The sequence below is a fragment of the Cylas formicarius genome, unplaced genomic scaffold (genome assembly GCF_029955315.1).
Source record: "Cylas formicarius isolate icCylForm1 unplaced genomic scaffold, icCylForm1.1 PGA_scaffold_5__7_contigs__length_24384050, whole genome shotgun sequence".
NCBI lineage: Eukaryota > Metazoa > Arthropoda > Insecta > Coleoptera > Brentidae > Cylas > Cylas formicarius.
This window is the reverse complement of record NW_026844341.1, coordinates 22,906,171-22,912,429: the sequence shown is the minus strand read 5'-3', so window position 1 is coordinate 22,912,429 and position 6,259 is coordinate 22,906,171.

Below are 6,259 nucleotides of genomic sequence, written 5' to 3'. Positions count from 1 at the left end.
GGCGAGGCTTTTAAAATCTAAAACGGTTCAATTTCGCTTCGAGTGGGGCGGCCGACGCTACACGCACGTGACGCGCGCCGCTGCGACGACGTACCGCGCTTTTTTTTCAAGATCAATGCTTTTTTGCGCTTCAATGCGCTCGGTACCGCTTCTCGCGACGTTTCGATTCGACGCGTCTCGGAGACACTGACGCCGATTGAACGCGCGGAAAGCGACTTAAAGCGACTTAATTGTTTGTCTCGCGTAATCGCATTTAGATGCGTTCGCCGTTTTGATTTACTTTGGTTTTACTGCGACAGAACGACCGACAACATTGCGATCTATATTGCTTTATTTTGTTTAGGCCGGAAGAATCATAGCAACCAACTATAATTTAAACTTAAAAACAACAAGTTCGTAGGGTTTATTTTTGTTCGTACGACAAATATGGAATTTTTCAAAATTAATTTTTCTCGCCGGATTGAGGTCGAAAATTATTTTATTGAATTTAAATCTGTTATTATAACCTTGGGTCAACATATCGGCCAAGGGCCTAAGATTCTTAGTTCATATAAACGAATGTCTGCAAAAAGCTTGCATCTACTCAAAAATTATATGTCAAAATAGGCGTTTTCGTTCAACATCTTGAAAATAACGTAAACTACTAACTTAACTTAAAATACTTCCATTCACATAAAATTAAAGAAACTGGTTGGCTCTATATGCAACGTGCTTTTGTTTGTATCACAAAATATGTTTAGAGGCTAATCTCAATATGAGACACAACATTACAATTATGGTTCCCAAACGTTCATAATTTTGCGAGTCTTCCTTTTCATTTGCCCAAATCCTAAACTAAGCTGCTAATTATACAGATTTAACAGTCATCTTCGCCTTTTTATCCAAATCAATTCTTCTTTTCCAATTCCCATTGCATTGTTAAGCTGTCTGTATTGTTCATGGACAAACAAAGATCCTTTATTACTATTTTTAGTAAGTAAGGTAAGGTAAAGTAAGGTAAGGTATTTGACATACTTGGACGTTATTACTTTTTAGGTTTTCATCTTAAATGCTACGTCTCTTCTATCCCTACGTCCAGATAGAATTACTGCCTCGGTTTTCTCTGGCGCAAAGCTTAGTTCGTTTGGTTCATCCATCTGTCGATCGCTAACTAGACTCAGGACTCTGTCATAAAATACGTTCCAGAGCAGAGGTCCCAAAACCGGAAAACTATCTTTTCCTACCACAATCTTTCTGCGAAATAGTCCCTGATACAATTGAACGGATGTTGATTTATCTCCCTCTTTTTTAGTTCTTTAAGAATGAGTCTGAATTATTATTAAAACCTTGGGTCAACATATCGACCCCAGTTCATAGTTCATATAGACGAATGCCCACAAAAAATATAATAGAATATAAATCTAAAATCTCCACCATCTCTTTATAACAAAATAATTTTTAGTTTTTAATTTTATTTTCATTTGCCCAAAATCTCAACTAGACGGGTAGTCACATACATTTAAAAGACATCTTCGCCTCTTAATCAAAATCAATTATTCTTTTCCAATCAGTACTCTAAATGGACAAGTAAAGACCTTTTATTGGTATTTTATTGCATTATTTTTGTATAATACCTGCATTAGAAGACTTTTGCTTTAAACTCTTACCAGTAAAAATTGTAATAATTATTTTAATAATAGCACAATTAATTAATTTTATTTTTAATATTTTAATATTAATCTTTTTATTCTGGTATACAAAATCTATAGGGTAAATTGATCCCTCTTTTGTCAAATATGTAGCCTCTCTAATCTATGGCTCTCCTAACTTGCTTTTCCCTCTCTTGTTAATAGTATATTATGCAACAAGTGCGGTAAACAGCATTTAACTCACAAGTTTATTTGGCACGAGCGGAGCGAGTATTAAATAAACGAGTGACTTAATAGTCTACCGAACGTGTTGTATACCATACTATAATATCCCATACTATACTATACTATATCATACTATACTATACTATATTATACTATACTATACTATACTATACCATACCATACTATACTATACTATACCATACTATACCATACTATACTATACTATTCCATACTATACTATACTATACTATACTATACTATTCCATACTGTACTATACTTTTTCGAAGTATTTTTTTAACAAAGTTTAATAATTAATAATATAATCTTGTTGTGTGTCGCGTTTAATTTGTGACTAACACGATCAAATTTTCCGATGCGAAACTAACGGAAGTCAGGAATTTTTTAACCTTTGTCTGCGGTTTCGGTCGCGAACACTGTCACAAAAATTAAAATGTGAGGGAGTATGCGATGCAAATTTCTTTATCTTGTTCGGACACGACAAATTAAGAAAACTTTATTCTCTACATTCACCACAGATTTCAGTTTATTAATATGTTGATAGCAAAAAATGAAGATTAACAATCGGCAGCTAAACTATGAATTAAAATTTTCCAATTCAGAGTAACAGTCTTCTAATATATTTAAACATATTTGCACTTGCCTTTCCTTGAATCGTAGAAGTTCAGTTATAAATTGTTTTTAATTTTCATTACCGTATCTTAAACCAATCTGCCGGATGGTATGAAAATATTCCAAAACCAACTTGCTATCGTAAATAAAACATTGGCTAGGGCAAAATATGCGATATTTTAAACGATACGTTAATGGATACTAATCTATTTAGATTTTAAGGTAATCTATGTGACTACTTTTATTTCAACTAACCTTTCTTATCTCTTGGATATTTAGTACCGAATAAACACTCCAATTTTTATTTTGCGAGATGTCGGAGTGTAAGCGTTTCCAAAAAAAAGTACCGGGCGGCCACTTAAGACTGCGAAGCGCCGTACCTCAGAAACTATTCTGGCACTTAAACTGTCAAAAAGAAGACTTTGTTGAAAATAATTTTATATACCTAAGAAGGTCCTAAGATATACAGAGGGGTTCAATTTATAATGGAGAAAATTTTGCAGCGTATTCAGCAATTAAAAATAAGTAAAACAGTTCATATAAATGAAAAAATATTTTGCCAGATTTTGCCTTTAAACTTGGTCTGGAACGCAGATGCAAACAAACGTTTTTTTCTGGAAAACTGTTCGCTTTAACGGAAAAACTAATGAAAAAATTTTTGTTTACAATTGGTATTCTTTATCAAAATTGCTATAAACTATAGGCCTAGCTATTTTTAAATTAATTAAAACGGCCTCGCGAACGTCACTGGTTAAACAAAAAAACCTATTGCAACACCTAGTATCACTTACTTATTTATTTATTTTCGTCCGATAAATACGATGTTAAAGTTGTCCCATCATTATTAGGACCAACAAAACAGATTGAATTTTTAGATAAGCCATTACATTACTCGTAAACCAATGAACGGATTTTAGCATACAGGATATCAGATCAACCTAATCTGTGATATATTTAGTTTTTAGTTTCAGAGATGCGGCTACGGCGCGCATTTTGATATTACATCAGTATATTGCATATTTCTATGAAAAATTAAACACAAAAATACTTTTTTTTTCATTAACGGTAATGAAATGATACCTAAACATGTCAGTGGAAATCCTATTTTAATATCTCATTCCTAGTCTAAAATATCGAAGCAAGATATCATTCAATTTTTTAAAACACAATTTTCATAATTTTATAATTTATATAGTTCAAAGAATTAATAACAGTATAATTTAATCCAGATAATAGGCGAATGCCAGAGGCAGAGCCTCTAAGGAAAAAATAAATGCCAAAAATGGTCAATAAATATTAACACAGACAAGTAAGAAGTTAAAACTATTAAACTTAAAATAATTTATGATAATAAAAAATAAAGGAAAGTATCCGGTACAGTCATATATGATGAAAACATTTTGTTTACAATTTATTTATGAAATTAATTGGATTTATTGGATGATATTAACCAACAATTAGTATGCTAGACTAATACATACGAAATCTGTCTACAGTTTGCTCTATAGGTATTATTTAAAAATTTAAGTGCCCTATCAAATGGGTTATTGCAACCATAATTACTAACATCAAAACCAAAATGGGCTCAAAAGATCTGATTCTGCGTTGACGAATGGTGAGCGAATTCTAATCAACGCTTCAGGGCAATAAGTAATATCCTTCAAAAGCTTAAGTCATCTATTGTAAAGCGACATTAAATTTAATCTCTCATGATGTTTTATCAATGTTTACCACTATCCCATTTCGAAACCATAGCATCCAAGAACTTATTCCGACCTTTTTTAATTTAGTAATTGTGTTGTTTCTGTGTTCCATACTCAAGTTGAGAACCGGCAAGGGAGACCCGACTGTAGTCAAGTCAAATACGTTTCATTAAAAGTAAACTTCTTTTTGTGTCCTATATGAACACATCTTTCAAAGAAACATATATTGTTTGGTGGCGGCGGAGCTAAAGGAAGGGCATGAACATTGAAGTTTCAGTTAAACTCTCTATGTAGTATGTAGTATTTCCCATATTTTGCCTCATATCACGCATGTTATAAACTAATGCTTAAAATATTCAATTTTTCCGGATCAGTAGAAAAAGGCGCTCGTCATACCGTTACCAAAAATTGCAAATCCTTAGATAATATTCGCCCTATCAGTATTTTACCAACTTTTTCAAAAATCTTTTAAAAGATTATATGTGACCAGATGCAGTTTCACTTAGATAATAACAATATTATCCCCGTTACTCGATCAGGACATAAAGGTGGACATAGTTTAACTACAGCTCTACTACATATAACCGATAATATATTTAGGGCTACAGATGAAGGCAACTTGACACTACTAACCCTTTTAGAATATTCGAGAGCGTTTGATACCCTTAACCATCAAATTTTCATTTCAATGTTATATTTTATTGGTTTCTCAGAAGACGCAATTAATCTTCATACCTACAACACCGATCTCAAGCGGTAACATATAATGGTGTAACTTCTTCATTCTTAAATGTTAATAAAGGTACACCTCAGGGATGTATTTTAGGACCACCTTTCTTTATTGTATATGGTTCTCGTTTTACAAAATTTCCGTTGTCAAGTTGTCATCATCATAAATTTAGGGGGGGGGGGGATTGTATAAGTCTACTGATTGAAGGAAATTTTATATTTTTTTTATAATGTGTTGTTTCTGTATTGCATTTTTTTGTCCTTTTTTTACTAAATCTATGCACCTTTTTTGAATAAATAAATAAATAACACGTTTTATGGTATAGAATGAAAATGAATTTCAATAGACGCTTATGAAATTAAATCGATGCCAGTTTTGCAGCTGCTAACAATTCGAAATTGTTGGTTTGCGGGCCGGTTATTTTTGGTTTATTTATATAATCCCAAAGAACTTCGAACACGACCCAAACGGCTTTAAAATGCCCTCAGACTATCGATGTCGATGACTCGTATAATTTCAGTGTCCTACTGATAACCCCCGTATCGTCGATATTACAAAATCAAAGCTCTCGTCAGCTATCTCGTCGAGATGTGGAATGCGACGGACACGGGCCTGTGTGTGCGTTTTATGTCTAATTGATTTAAAAATAGTTTTACTAGCGCATCGTCGTTTCACTTAATTACTTGTCATTTTTTTTAATGTAGGTGTTTGTGGATGCAATGATTTATTGATTATCTGGCATTATTGTACGTTTTGTAAAGGCGGATTCGATGTTTACCGCAAATCTCGGTAAAGGGGCGCCAAACAATTGGTTTTTATCACATCTTACTGTGGTCAATTTTGTTAAATTACTCGGAAAAAAAATATTAGTGAATATTGCTTGGCGCTGGTTGATAACTATATCTGATTTTATGTTTAATATCCTAGAATTATAGGATTACTTAAAATATTTTTTGAATTTGAATTAGATTTTGGTCAATATAATTGCAATATTATTTTACATATATTACACAGAATGTTAGAGAAATAAAGAATCAACAGAAAGATTAATTTACCTCTGTAGATGTGGCTGACATTAATATGTTATATTACAGCAAAATATGTGCGAAAATGTTATGTCCAAAATGTTAGGACATTAAATGTTTACACCAAGCTATATTGCTACATTACCTAACAACTACCTACTTAAATTATGAACAATAAGCTGATCTTTATATACCAGGGTTGCCACAACAATAAAACAGAACCGGTTTCTTTGTAATCAACAAGAATGCCTTGTGGTACAATTGTTATAATTTTGATAACACGCGTTATATATCTTTATATGGCTCATCATTTCTTT